This window comes from Equus caballus, chromosome 8, assembly GCF_041296265.1.
Source record: "Equus caballus isolate H_3958 breed thoroughbred chromosome 8, TB-T2T, whole genome shotgun sequence".
In the NCBI taxonomy this organism is placed as follows: Eukaryota; Metazoa; Chordata; class Mammalia; order Perissodactyla; family Equidae; genus Equus; species Equus caballus.
The window spans coordinates 27679543-27695416 of record NC_091691.1 but is presented as its reverse complement, the minus strand read 5'-3'; the positions used below and the strand labels follow the sequence as shown (position 1 = coordinate 27695416).

The following is a 15874-nucleotide window of genomic DNA, read 5'->3' as shown; positions in this document are numbered from 1 at the left end:
GTTTGGCAAGTTCTCAGCTATTATTTCTTTGTTTTTTTTCTAATTTTTTTTTTGAGGAAGATTAGCCCTGAGCTAACTACTGCCAATCCTCCTCTTTTTGCTGAGGAAGACTGGCTCTGAGCTAACATCCATGCCCATCTTCCTCTACTTTATACATGGGACACCTACCACAGCATGGTGTGCCAAGCGGTGCCATGTCCACAACTGGGATCCAAACCGGCGAACCCTGGGCTGCCAAGATGTGGAATGTGCGCACTTAACTGCTGTGCCCCTGGGCCAGCCCCTCAGCTATTATTCCTTTGAACAAGCTCTCTGCTCCTTTGTCTCTCTCTTCTCCCTCTTGAATACCTATAATCCTCACGTTGCTTTTCCTAAATGAGTTGGATATTTCTTGAAGAATTCCTTCATTTTTAAAAAATCTTAGTTCTCTCTCTTCCTTCACCTGAAGCACTTCTATATTTCTATCCTCTAAATCACTAATTCTGTCCTCCACAATGGCAGCTCTATTTTTTTTAAGGATTCTAGGTTATTTATTTATCTCATGAGTTGTGTTCTTCATATCCAGAATTTCTGTGTTTGTTTTTATAGTTTCAATCTCTTTGGTGAAGCATTCCTTCTGCTCATTAATTTTATTCCTAAGCTCTTTGAATTGTCTGTCTGAGCTTTCTTGTAACTCATTGAGTTACTTTATGACAGCTATTTTGAATTCTCTGTCATTTAGATTGTAGATTTCTGTGACTTCAGGTTTTGTTTCTGGAGACTTGTCACTTTCCTTCTACTCTGAAGTGTTAGAGTAGTTTTTCATGGTGTTTGGTGAAGTGACCCTTTGCCAGCATATTTGCGGTAGCATCAGGTTGCAGGTTCCACCTGCCACCACTGGAGGATGGACAGGAGCTGGGTTTTTGATGCCACCCCATCTGCTCTAAGTTGTGCCGGTACAGTGGGTGCTCCTGCAGGCCAGGATAGCATTCTCATGTAGGCTGGGCTATCCCCACCTCCTCTTAGAGTGGCACTGGCTGCTCTGTGAGGACCTACAACCTGGCTCACTGCTGCCGGGGAGGGGCAGAGGAACACTCACCTATCTCCACTGCTTCCCAGGGACCCAGTCCATCCACCTTCAGATGTGTAGCTGCATGGGTCTCTCAGGCATCCTCTTGTGTTGTGTGGGTGGGTGTCCTCCATTGGTCAATGAATGTCCGTTTAGTTATAATTCAGAGGGAGAGGCAAAGGGACCAGCTTGCTCTGCCATACTGCTAACGTCCAGATATACAGTTTTTCTTAGCATTATTATCACCACTGCCCAGGGCTGTCATAAGGAGAATGGGAAATGCACAATCCCCACAAGTGTGTTTTCAGATACCAAGAAAGCTCAGAAAATGGGTGTCTAGTATGTTTGTGCACAACTGTACTCAAAAGAAAATAAATCAAGATTGTAACCCACATATTCATGGAAAAATGGTACACTCAAAGGTTGTTGGACAATATTTATTTATTGCTCTGTGTTTGGTAACATATTTACTGAGAAACTGCAAGGCTGAAACATTCAGTTAATAAGAATGTTGGCAGGACAGAGCATAAAAAGTTGTCTTTCTAAGGCAGTATTTGGGGTTAGGGCTTTAATTTGAAAAAAAAAAACAAACCATGCAGGGCCTGGAAAACTTGGCTTTAGAAAAGGTCAGTAACATAAAGACTCTATCAATCAACTCATTGATTTTTGGGGGGAGAGGTGATCACAATCCTTCAGGGAAGAAGAGAAATTAAAAATAAATAAGCAGTTTACAATCCATATTATTGTCATATCAATGTAGCTTAGTCCATAAGAAGTAATGCTGCTTCAATGGCGAATTAAATCCAAACAGTAGTTTCAAAGATGTAATTAGAAAAGAGTGAATAAAGGATATAAATAGAAACGATGATTTTCTGAGACCTGCTTGTCCCACTTGACAATAAAACTAGAAGAGAGAATTTCTTCCCTGTTTAATGGGTGAGTTGTGTAAATCTGAAATCTCCTCTTGTTTTATGATCTCTTGGGGTTCTCAGCTCAGCCATGATTTATGTTCCCTCCAGCTCCTAAAGCCAGGAAAACTTTCTGAGCATCCCTGTTCTCTAAGTGAGATACATCAATAAAAAGCCATTGAATTGCTAAATTCCCTGCATGTTTTGGGAGCAATCTGATTTAATCAGAAGAGTTCTCTCTCTCATCTCTGCCTCTATTGGTACACATGCTTTTTGACTAGGAAAGGATTGCAGGTTCTTTTTGTTGTATTTCTTTGTGTGTTCCTTAATTCCTAAAATGAGCCAATATATATTCAGTCATACAATGTTTTAGAAATTAAAAGGGACACATTTTCATCTCTGACAAATGATAACTTTAAATTCTCAGATCTTATTTAAAACAAGTCATTTGGGGACAATTCAAGAGAAAGAAAATAAAAGAAATAGAAGAGTCTTAGAGAAGCAATATCACTATTCACATTGGACTGTGTTCAGCGGAAAACTGGAGTCCTCTATTAATGTGATGGGTGAGATCACACTGTCTGGAGCTCAAACCCCACTCTGCCCCTTTCCATGTGGGTTACCTGGGACAAGTTACCTAACTTCTCTGTGCCTCAGTTTCCACATCTATAAAATGGGATTCATAATAGTATTTCCCCCCTTCATTGTTGTGAGGATTAAATAAGTCAAAACATATGACGCCCTGAGAATAGTGCCTAGAACATTAGCATACATTCAGCGCCCAATCAGTGCAAACCATTGTTGATGTTGTTACATACAGAGGAGCTCTCTATGGTCCACTGAGGACAGCAGATCACATGATATTCCTTGGAGAGTGATGACTGAGGCAAGATGAGAACTGACATCAATCAGACTCCAAATCTCTGCCGTCTTCCCATAAGCAGGGGTTCCATTTGGGGAGACAAATATCCTTCCCCAATGGATCACACTGAGCCCTTAGGATCAGGGACCCCCGTCTGCACCTGGACCTAATGTAGATCCCAAAGTCCTGGATTTTGAGTTGATGAGTGAAAGGGTGAGGTTTTCAGGACATCTGGGGAGGGCTAAGTGCATTTTGCATAAGGGAGGGATGAAAATAATCTGTGGTCAGAGGGTAGACTGCGATCATTTGAAAGTACATCCACAAATTCTTCAACACTCTACTATCTAACAGCTGGAACAAGAATTCCCCTCCCATTGAGTGTGGGCTGGACTTAGTGACTAACTTGTCACGACTACAATAAGTCAGAAGTGACCATGCGTGTCTTTGAGATTAGGACATGAAAATCATTGTGACGACTCCTTCCTCTCTCTCTTAAATCCTTCATGTTGTGGAAGCCAGCTGCCACGTCATGAGAACTCGTAGGCAGCATTACAAAGAGCCCATGCTGCAAGGAACTGAGGCTTCCTGATAACATCCAGCAGGAACTTCTCAGCTGTGTGAGTGAGCCATTTCGGAATGGGCTCCTCCAGCCCCAGACAAAGTTTGAGATGACTGTAGCCCCCCATCAACATCTTACCTGCAACCTCACCTGAGACTCTGAGCCAAAGTCTCATGCCATTTCTAGTTGAGCCATTTCCAGATTCCTGACACACAGAAAGTTTGTTTTAATAAATGCTTATTTTTCTAACTTGCTAAGTAGTGAGTCATTTGTTATGCAACTATAGATATCTAATACAATTGGACATGCAGTAAGTAGCTGGCGGCTAAAATGTTTCTCCAATAGTTTGCAAAAATCACTGCAGATCTGCCACCGGGCTTCCACATGGTAGGCTTCCTAGCAACGCTTACTGACTATATTCTTCCTAAAAGAATGTCGGGGGAGCCGGCCTGGTGGTGCAGCAGTTAAGTGCCCACATTCTGCTTCGGCGGCCTGGGGTTCGCCGGTTCGGATCCTGGGTGCGGACATAGCACTACTTGGCACACCATGCGGTATTAGGCGTCCCACATATAAAGTAGAGGAAGGTGGGCACGGATATTAGCTCAGGGCCAGTCTTCCTCAGCAAAAAGAGGAGAATTGGCAGGAGTTAGTTCAGGGATAATCTTCCTCAAAAAAAAAAAAAAAAACGAATGTCAGGAATATTCACAGGGACTCTTCAAGGGAAACTGAATGGATAGCCGTCATTCTTTGCCTATCCAGTTGGCATGCCCTTATTTGCTGTTTTCTCAGTTTTACCCTGAGGATGAAGAGGCTGAACTCTCACTCCCAGCCCCACATTTGGATCCACAACATAAGTCTGGTCAATCAGCATGTTCCACCTATGTCCATGGTGCTACTGATTCAGGAATGGGCGTGAGAAGCAAGTCTGTTTCATCAAGTGATTCTTGGTGAAATGGCTGAGAATTAAAACTTTCCTCCTGCTGTTCTTGAAGCTAGAATGATGTAAACCGGAAACTGCTGGAGACCACCACACAGGAAGAGCCTGGCAGGAATGAAGAGAGCACAGAGGAAACCAGTACTGAGGAATGGAAGGAAACCAAGTCCCAAGAAAGCCCTCAATCGAAGTTCACAATGAACCTTAACGGCCCTTTTCAGGGACACGATCCAACTGATTTCCTTTTTGGTTTAACAAAATTTGATTTGAGTTTTCATCGTTTGTAACCAAAAAGTCTGATTCAGGATATGTGTTAGAACTCCCAAATCCTGCTGCCTACCACAACTGTCCACATCTTCTCTACCTAACTCTTCAATGATGCCTTTGTTCGCATTATTGTGTTCAAATCACCTTCTCCAGAGGACCCCACTCAGGAAACACCACACCTGCCATCTTACTCCCTCGGTCAAGCCAGCCCTTCAGGCAAAGCGCTCTCTATTCCAGCTGCTGTGCCCTAATCTGGGCAACACAGATGCTATTTCAAAGCCAGAGTTTGCCTCTATTTAGGAGCCAACTTGCTACCCATTTCTAAGCAAGCAGCAGGACAATTTTAGTTTTCCACGTGACAGCTCATCCATCAGAAGACACATGGCCCTGAGCCAGGTTTAGAAACAAAGTGCTCCCCTGGGGCAGGGAAGACATAACATATTAACGGCTTTTTATTAGGTCTTTAGCATCTCATTAGTGCCTAGTCCAGGGGAAACCAGAAGGCTGGACACTTAATTATTTTTTTATTTATTTTTTGCGAGGAAGATTGGCCCTGAGCTAACATCCATTGTCAATCTTCCTCCTTTTGCTTGAGGAAGATTGTCGCTGAGCTAACATCTTCCTCTGTTTTATGTGGGATGCTGCCATAGGGCGGCTTGACGAGTGGTGCTAGATACACCCAGATCTGAACTTGTGAACCCCAGGCCCTGGAAGGGGAGCACATGAACTTAACCACTATGCCACCAGGTCGGTCCCTGCACACTTAATTATTGCAGAGTCAGGTGGGGAGCCCTATCTCTGTGCCAACATGCACTTATTTCTATTTCTTTTTCAGGAATGAAAACAGTTAAGTACCTGCTAATGATGTGTGACAGGCTCCTGGGGTCCTGGAAGCCACAATTTATGCACAAGCGATATAATTACCAACCCAGGAAAGCATAAACCCACCACTCCATCAGAAAGAGAGACATGAAAAGACTTCTACTCTGGAAATAGGTTTTTCATCCTTCCTGTGAAGACGTTCAAAGAAACTTGGCAGTGAGAAGACCACGTGCCTTTCAGGTGCGGTGGTTGGAAACAATAGTGTGTTACAAAATTCAGGAAAGCTCATTATCAACTAGCTGACTGCTCAGGTAGGGGAGCAGTAGGAAGGGAACTTTGCTACTGCTCCTAAGACACCCCTCCCACCATGCCCTCCACCCTCAGAGGATGAAAAGTAATAATGCGCAGGGGTTGAGTGCAGACTCAGCGCAAGCTGCTTCGGCGGGAACGCCGCTCCACCACGACCAGCTGGACGCCCTTGAGGAAGCTCCTTACCCTCTTAAGCCCTCTGATTTCTCATCTATTCATTTTAGGTAGCAGCATTACCTATCTTCAAGTCTTGTTTGATGCATAAATAAGCTGATACTGTTAACGGGCTTGTAATAGTGTTTGGCCAATAATAAATTTTAGCTGTTAATATCCACTATCTACACTTTGAGCTACTCAGAGCAGAAACCATGATTCCACTTTTATAGCTCCCTAAGCTCCACGAGCATTACACTGCACACAGCAGCTATTCAGTGAATATTTGGGAAATAAACGCATTCTATGAGAACCAAAAAGAACTTAGATCATAGTATCTAAGTACGTACATCCAAGTCTCCACCCAATGAAAATCCATTTGACTCTCAAGGTTCCCTATTTCTTTGATTACCTCCAGTGAGAAGGGATGCAAAGGAGATGTTCCAGCAAACACTATGCGTGGAACAACTCGTGCAGCCCCTTATTCCATCATGAGATCCTCCCTCCCTCTCTCTCTCTTCTTCCCTCTCTTCCTTCCTCCCTTCTTTCTTTCTTTTCTTCCTTCTTCCGATTATTTTCATTGAATACCTACAAAGTTCCAGGTACTCTGCGAAGCAATGAGGAATCCGCTGTTTAACGTAACATAATCCTGGAGCCCAGGAAGCTTCCGATCAAGTGGATGTTAAAACATATAGTTATACCTATAAATACCTACACATACATATTGCAGGTCAGGCACTGTGAAATCCTTTTGCCGGTAGTCTTATGTTAGTCTCTCCAAAATGGGATTGCATTATTCACACATTTTACATGTGACAATTCACTTATACAGACTGGGAAGAAAAGAATGTGAGAAAAAATTAAAATCTGTGACTCCTCCTACATGCTTTTTAACTAGACTTTGACCTATAAGGACCCAAGGAAATTCGCAAGAGTCAAATGCAAGGAGAAAGAAGAAAATTAACTCTTGGGTTTTGAGTTTCAAAGAGCCCAAGTCCTTGTGATTTAAGTTTCATTTAAAGCACTTCGAAAGTTCATTTTGATAATTGGAAGTTTTCCCCTTACACACTCTGATTTAAAAGTAATCTCTGCATAAGGTACAATTCCAACGGGCCACGATCATCTCCTTACCACACAGAAGAAATCAAGGCATCGAGAGTTAACAGGACTTACCAAAGACCAAACAGCTAGAAAGTGGTGAAGCCACATTTGAACCAATGTCTGAAAAATTCAGCCGTCATAAGACCCTGATTCTGAAATGTCTGTTTCTTTAAAATGAACTAAAGTTGGTTTCTTTTTCGTTTCCGCTTTAGAGATCCAGAAAGAAGGGACACGTCTTCTCCATCCTCCCCACAGTGGCCCTTTCTATGCTTAAAAAAAGGCCCCTGGACCTCCACTGTCTCCTCACCTCTGGGCGTTTTTCTTTCTCCTCATGTGGCTAAGCACTTGCACGTCCTTCAATTGCTTCTCCTGCGGTCTGATTTCAAGGGCCCTCGGTGCCCTGAACATTCTCTGGAAGAGTGTGCTCCAATTTTCCACCATTATTTTTATGACCTGGCATGAAACAGAATTCTAAGACAGAGTGGCAGAATGAGGTCTATCATTTTGGGCCCATTTTTTATAGATACCAGCATGCATCAATTTTCCACTTCTCTGTGAACACTGCTATCAGAAAACAAGCAGTGTAAAGGTGATGAGAAATGACATGTGCCCCTCAGCCTTAATGCCGAGAGACAAGAGGGAGTGGTGGGGACTGAGGTCAACTGGAGACCACAGGAGCGCTGTAACCAGGTCACTTGCTATTCAGTCCCAGGGGATATCACCAAGCAGGAATGTGAGCCTAGCTTAAACTTTTCAAGAGAAGTGGAAATCAAGTTTTCTATTTGAAATTGCCCATTTATATATGTCAGATATCAAAATTGTCTCTGGTTTAAGAAGTAGCTGCCTTCGAAAGTCTCCACCCTGAACAGGAGGCTGGAATGAGAAGGAAACAGCTCCCCTCGACCTGCTCCACCTTAGGAGAGAAACTTAAATGAGGCTTTATTCCAGTTTAAAGATCTCATGATTGAGCCAAATCGAAGCTCGACCTCTTTATAGGAGCAGGTGAACTCCTGTGGCGACAGAACTCACCATTCTTGTTATTTTCCTAAAATGAATAAATAGACTGGACTTAAGGATTCTTTTAACAACTTAAAAGAGGACAGACAATGCTGAAAATACAACATTTTTCCCCAGATCTTTCAAGGGCTCTATTACAAAAGGAAAACTCCAACATGTGTTAAAAACCTGCAGAAACGGTACATTTGGAGTTCAAACAACACGACAGAGCCAGGGACTGCATTCCAGCAGAATTGTAGACCTGGCCAAATAGAATTAGAGGAAAAATAAAAATGAAAACAAACAACAAGCAAGAAAAGTGCTCTTTAAGAAGTTAGCCAAATGGTGGAATTTTTACCAGTGGAAATGCTTAAAATTATTTTAGATGGTACATAGAAAACTTGTCTTTGTTTTTGGTTTTGGCTTTTTTTTTTTACTTTCAATATTTTAATGTGTATTAAGAAATGTAACAGGGGCCAGCCTGGTGGCGCAGCAGTTATGTTTGCCGTTCCGCTTCTCAGCGGCCCGCGGTTTGCTGGTTCGGATCCCGCGTGCAGACATGGCACCGCTTGGCACGCCATGCTGTGGTAGGCGTCCCACATATAAAGTAGAGGAAGATGGGCATGGATGTTAGCTCAGGGCCAGTCTTCCTCAGCAAAAAGAGGAGGATTGGCAGCATATGTTAGCTCAGGGCTAATTTTCCACAAAAAAAAAACAAAAAACAAAACCAAAAAAATAGAATCTTAAAAAATAATATGTAATACACACAAACTCATGGTTCCATGGATTGTAGACTTGGAATGTGGCAAAATTTAGGATAATTTAAAGAAAAAAGAAAAAGTATATAAAGGTACAATGTTAGGTACAGTTCACAAAAACTGTGAAGGAGAGTGTGAATGCACTTAAAGAAATATTGTCTGCTGAAAAGGTTATTTCTGCTCATGAGCAAGTTACCTATTCCAGGGGAGGGACCAGCACCTCCGTGCAGCCTCCTCCTGCTCCCAGGGGGGTCCCTGCCGTCAGTCACTCACTCCTTAGGATGGTCATCCTGGCTCCAGCCCTTCGGAGCCTGGGACACTCGGTCAGAACAAGACCTTGGGACAGAAGGGGCGACAAAGGGAATGAACTGTTAGATCCGTAGATAAACAGAGTCAACCAGCTATAGAAAGAGAGAGAAGCTAAGAGATGCTTAGAGGCAGAGAGAGAGAAAAAGAGACATGAGGTAGAAGGAAAGAAGGACAGAGGAAGGCAGAGAACAAGCGAGTGTAACCTTGGGTCTACCACCCGTGCTTCCGGTCCTGTGCTCGCACCAACTCACCTTGATCGTCACACACAGCTCTGACGCCCCGTAATAATTCCGCAAGTGCTCATCTTTCATTCCTTCCCTTCCCTGAATCTGTTAGCACTTGAGCGGCTCTACTTCATCTCAACAGCACTCCGTTAATCCCGTGCCTTTGTTGTTTGAAGAAATCTTCTGATCCAGCTTGGGTTAAATTAAAATTTCATAAAACATCAGGTTGGTGCAGGACTAACAAGCAAATGACAGCTGGTTAATTAAAACTTAAACTTGAGTAGATGGCACTACAGAGAGAAACACTCCAGAGGGAAAGCATAAAACTGTTAAAAATCAAGCCTGGAATAAAGACTTTATTGAAATATGGAGTAGAAACTAAACCGGTTGGTGCCGCGTGGGTTCCAGTGGTGGAATCTCGGGTAGGGTTCTGCGTTCCTCATCCAGGCCTGTCTCTGACGGCCTCTCGGCTGCACTGGGGGCTCCTTCCAGGTAAAGAGCAGGTGTAATTAATTTTGTATGTCAGGGGGCAGTAAGGGCCTGAAACCGAGAGGGTGCATCAAAATAAAGCATGAAATAGCACAGCGACCTCTCGTCTCTCACGACATTGAGGGGTCCAGGGCGGGTGGCGTGGGGGAAGGACAAAGCACACTGCCCTCCTCCTCAAACCTGGACCTGCCCCAGTGAGGCAAGACCCAACCTCTAAGACACATCTTAGAAGAGCATGAATAGTCCAGACACATTTGTGGAATAGCCTACCGTTAAAAAAAAAAAAAAAGGAAATGGAAAGAAAGCATGTTCTTTACAGAAAATTTGGCAGAACTCTGATCCCTCCCATTCCCCTAAATCAATTTAATTTCTTTCTTTTAGATAAGAAAATAGCAAGGAATGGGGTTCTTTGAAAATTAGATTTCTCTACAAAAATTACATATAATTCTATATTGTACATTATACAACTACTTCTTCCACATGAAATAGTTTGGTGAGTTATTTTGAACTCACTACAAGGAAACACGGGGTGTTAGGAGAAACCTGACATGTCAGAAATATCCAGAGAGAATTCTCCTAATGCCTCATTTTAAAAAAATAAACATTATGAGGACATTTATGATAAGTACCTTTTTTGTATGTGATAAATTATTCACCACCTTGTCCTTCAGATGGAGAGTAAACCAATTAATTAAGCTTAATGTTTAAGTCAGACATTTTGCTAAGTTATTATAATCCAAAGATATTCTGATGTGTTTTCCAACACCTACACATGATATTTTGGGACACAAATACATATTAATGGAACTGCTCCGCTTGCTGCAGAGCTGGTTTCGTTTTCCTGGATCTCATCAAGTCCAGCTCCATCATTTCTTTACCTATGTCTTAGAATAACACTGTCCGATAGAACTTTCCGCCATGAGGAAAATGTTCTAGAGTCTGTGCTTGGCCAGACAGAGTTGTGGCTACAGAGCATCTGAGATGCAGCTAGTGCAACTGAGAAACTGTATTTTGAAATTATTTAAATTTAAATTAAAAAGTTTAAATAACCACTGATGGCTATCATCCTGGACAGCACAGTTGTATATGAGTGGATTTACTTCTTAAGCCTACACAAAACAACACTGGAAATAAACAGTCCTGTCCTTCTTTAGAAAAACACAAAAATGTGATGCTACTGACTACTATTGAAAGAAAAGCCCAATCTTTACAAAATAGGAGGAAACCATTTGTTTCTGCTGGCTTATTCGCTTTTCTGATTTTACAAAGGCAAAAGGATGGATTGGCCGATACAGGTGTCTCTTCTTCTGTAAACATGAATCATATTATTCAGCAATCTACAAACCCTTGGGAATCAGAAAGCTTTCACTATCGCATTCAAAGAATCTACCATGGAATAGGATGCTTGTCTACTTTTATAAGAGAAATGGACCATTAATTCAGCAGTCTCCAAGATGTGACTCCTTCCTCTTCAATGCTGACAATCACATGCTCTTTTCTAAAAGATGCCGCCCGCTGGGATAGAGGCTCAACAGGAACTGAAGTTTTGAAATATCGTTGTTCCATAATAACCCTGCTCATTGCTCTGCTCCAGTGGCCGTTTCCTAAAAGCTTATGATGGGGTGGATGCCAGCTGTGCCAGCCCCTGCTAGGGATGGAAAATGAGAAGAAGGATAGTTAAATGGGAGCAGGGTACCAACATCAGTTTGGCAATTTCTGTCAAGTGTGTAGCTCATAGACACGAACTCTTGTAAATTCCATTTGAAAGAGGGACCCCAGGCAAGCAATTTTAGTCATTCGATTTGAGCTGATCCTGTTATTGGACAGGAAAAAAAAAATCTCATGCTCTCACTTGATATTTCAATTTAAGGACTTGTGTTAGATATTAGGAGGCAGGTGAAGCCTGACTGATGAATAGACGCCAACTTACCAAACCTGGCGATTCAGAGCGTGTCATTGCCATTTGCCGCATATTCAAATGGCCAGCGTTCCCATGGAATCTAACCACCTTAAACAAACAAACAAAAAAGCTATCTTGAGAAAGAATAAACCTGTAGGCTTCACACTTCCTGATTTCAAAATAAAAATTTATTGCAAAGCTATAGTAATCAAAACAGCATAGTACTGGCATAAGAACAGACATATAGACCCATGGAACAGAACAGAGAGCCCAGAAATAATCTCACACCTATACCACCAACTGATCTTCCACAAGGGCGCCAGGAGCACCCAATGGGGACAGGAAAGACTCTTTAACAGATGGTGTAGGGAAAAGTGGATATCTACATGAAAAAGAAGGAAACTGGACCCCTATCTTACACTATGTACAAAAATCAACTCAAAATGGATTACAGACTTAAATGGAAGACCTGAAACTGTAAAACTCCTTGAAGAAACCACAAGGGACAAGGGTGACGTCAGGGAGATGGAAGGCCAGGTGGTCCCAACTCTTGTCTCCCCCACAAAAACAACAAATACAGTAAATGAACAATTACAACCCAAAATAGCTCTGGGAAAGCTCTAGACTACAAGAAAGAGGCAGCAAAAACCCCACAGAGCTCAAAAACCGAGGATGGCCACATCGAAAAGTGCAGGAAGCATCTGCCCTGCCTCACCTCATCCCCCAGTCCAGAGCAGCTGGGCGTCAGGAGGGATCCCCTGGGAAGGACTTCACCCCGCAGGGAAAAGGAGACCAGGAGAACCCAGCAAGCCTCAGCCCCTGACATTGGTAGGCTTGCTGCTGAGGACTCCACAGTCTTCACCAATGCTGAACCCAGCCGTGGGAGCTGTCTGGGGTCCCTGCTGCCGCATGTCCCCCCTGGGCTGGAGCTGGCACAGTGGTGGGTCCTCCCCCAGGGGCCCCACGGGCTGCTGCATCCTGCTCTCCAGGGTCTGGATGCCACAGCTGCTCACCATAGGAAGACTCGAGCTGCCACTGCTCTGCACCCCAACCCCGGGGTCCCAAGTCATGGCTTTGACCTGCCATTAAGGGCGACAGCCGCCCCTTCTCTGCACCCCACCTCCTGGGTCCCCACACATAACTTTAAAAGGCTGTCTTGGGGTCGAGCTACTGCTGTTTTGCAACCTTGATCTTAAATGATTTTTTGTTTCTTTCTATTGGTTTTTTTTGGGGGGCCTTCTTCCTGCAGATACCAAGATAAATGCATCATAAATATGTTCATAAACGCCATGAACTGCCGTTTAAGAGTCCAGGGATGAATGCTTTGGAAAAGGGAAGCATCTCTCTTTAATGGAGAAAAATCCACCTGCTTGGGAATTTCAAAGTGAATGCCCCCGTGAAGGACCCCTGCTCTCCGGAGCGGTTGGATGACTAATGAATGAGATCTTTAGATTCACCCACTCACCAGGTTGGCAGAAGTTTCAAAGTCAAGGATGAGAAGCAGTCTGCACTCTCGTGTGCTGCTGATGGGAAAATTAATCAGGCAAAGTCCATTGAAATTACACCCACACGCCTTTTGATCCCGCTATCTGATTTCTAGGTGTGATAGAAATATTAGCACGAGTAATAGGGAGCTTTGTAAAAGGTCGTTTATTGCATGTTTCTTTGAGGAAGAGCAAAATAAACCAAGTACTGGAAATAGTTTGAACATCCAAATAAAAGGGAAGATTAAATAAATTATGTAGATTGAAGTTATGAAATATTATAGTGGTGTGAACCAGACAGAATCTTTCAAGTCTATTCTATTGACTTCTAGAGGGATGGCTATGATATATTTTAAGTGAGGAGTGTAAGTTGCAAAAAAATGTGTATAGAATAAACCCATCCTTGTAAAAAAGATAAAATAAAGTATCAGAAACAAGCAATGAGACCTTGTAAATGTGTGTGTGTATGTGTGTGTGTGCATGTATTTCCATAGACATGAAGAAAACTCCAGGAGGATACACCTATGGTGGGCATATTTGCATAGGTGTACCTCCTCTCAGTCTAAGAGTTATTGATCTGAAGATATTTGGGAGTCCATAGATAGACTTCATAATCTTGGGTGCAATGAAAATGATATTTTTGCGTTTACTAACTTCTAACGTAAATGTAACATTTCTTTCAAATATTCTATTATAAATATAGGCAACAAACCATAATAGTGTTAGCAGTATCCGTGACTGTGTCACCAGTAGGAATTACAGATATTTTCATATCATAGTACAGTCACAGCTGATGATTCAAAATGTCAATTATGCTCACCGCTACCTCAAAATTATAGTAGCTATCACACCTGCCACTAGATCTTGTTACTAATACAGTAATAAAGAAGTATATATATATGTATATATATATATATATATATCACTGTTTCACAGGTTTTGATAAGTACATCTCAGTATAATTCATTTCCTGTACAATGCTGTGTATTCTAATTTATGCATCTAAAGGCATTGATAGGAGACAAGTCGACAGGCTCCATGAGATTGCTGGAAGGATCTGCAGAACAGAAAATGTGAAGGTACCACAGCACACCGCTCTCTAAGACACTGCACCAGTGTGCTACATACTGACCATGCTGTAAGGGCCACAGGAACAAACACTCTGTGTTTTAACACTCTCCCCTGTGCCCAGGACAGTGCTTGGCATATCATAAGGACCCAAAAAGAATTCCCTGGATCTATTTACTTAGGTGTGGCAGACAGGGTGGAACCCAGCAAGGCCCACTTGATCAATGTCCTCCCCATGTCCCATTGTCTCTGCAGGGCATGGCAAATATTTGTTTACCAAACATTTGCTTTCCTTCTCCATGTGAATGGCCTTCCCCTCCTTGGAAATCCCAAACCACTGCCCACAACATCCTTCTCTGTCTTTAGCTGAAGATGGTATTTAAGGTGGTGGCTTTGGCCATTTTGGTGAGTTACTGGCTTTTCCTGGGATTTCCCATGTATACGTGTTATTAAACCTGTTTGATTTTCTCTTGTTATTCTGTCTCATGTCAATTTAATTCTTAAACCAGCCAGAAACCTAGAAAAGTAGAGGAATATTTCTTCTTCCCCTACAGTGTGAAAGGTGTTAATTTGTTAAATGCAAACATTTAAATGATACCACAATTCTGGTAACTTTGCTGTTTCTTAATTTTTTTTAACATTCCTGAAGATTTGAAAAACTGGAAATGGGGCAAGCCTCTCTCTGTATTCCAAGGAACTGGTCCTTACGGAGGGGCGACAGCTCCAGACAGAACCCCTTGTCTCTGCCCAGAGATTCCACCAGTGGCCAGGCTGCTCCACGCCTCACACAGGCTCCCACCCTCGGCTTCCCATGGCCCGAGAAGTGGACACTTCAAACAACTCTCAGATGATTGAGCAAAACCAATTTCATTACGGTGGGGCAGAAACAGAACTCATTCTTCTAGGAGGAGACACAATAGCATCTAGAGAAGATGTCTTAGAGAAGATTGGGGTTTACTTCTAAGACAAATACCTTAGATTTTAACATACAAAAAAGGGGGTCAGTACTTCAAATGCTTCCTGAGAACAACTTGTAAGATGACAGAGACAAACGCTAAGTGCCTTAGCTGAAGTTGTGCTGGCTGAGGACTCAGGAGCTCTGTCTCTGCTCCCAAGGGGCATGTGGCCTTAGAGAGGTCTTGTCTCTTCTTTGGGCATGTTTTCCACACTAAAATACAAGCATAACAGCAACTGTCACGTGGGAGTACCCATCCAGATATTCAAGTCAAAACCCTGGGGGACCCCAGATCCCTACAAGGAAGCACTTGCTGCCATCGGGGGAGAAGGAGCGCCACCAGCAGTCAGCCCCCGGCTGGACCCCCCTTGTCTGCCTCAGTTGTGGAGAGCCACCTGCCAGGACCACACTCTCCAGGCAGTGGATCTGGTGCCCAGTGAGACAGGGTGGTATAAAGGCCGATTTTGGACTGATGCTAGACACTGACCAACAGGACCCACCTGCCGATTGGCCGAAGTTGTCCATTCTGCATTAGAGAATGATTTCTTCCTCTGACCATGACCAATCCTGCCCCAAGTCCCTCCTTTCACAGGTCTTGGTCTCTAATATTTTGTACCCCAAACTCTTTCCAAGTATCTAGGTCCGAGAGCCCAATTTGCAGCTGACCATCACCCAATAAGGAATGAGAACTGGTGAACCAAACCCCAGTTTCTCACCATTGGTGGGCT

At 43.1% G+C, this 15874-nt stretch overlaps 1 long non-coding RNA gene across 1 annotated transcript; it reads right to left on the bottom strand.

The window, feature by feature from the left end:
• Positions 1–1469: 1469 nt before the first annotated feature.
• Positions 1470–9442, bottom strand: LOC138925354 (uncharacterized). Its single transcript, XR_011441385.1, has 5 exons — positions 9278–9442; positions 8914–9053; positions 7271–7416; positions 6578–6695; positions 1470–4419 (listed from the first exon to the last, which is right to left on the bottom strand). It is a non-coding gene; the product is annotated as an uncharacterized lncRNA (long non-coding RNA).
• Between the last annotated feature and the right edge of the window lie 6432 nt (positions 9443–15874).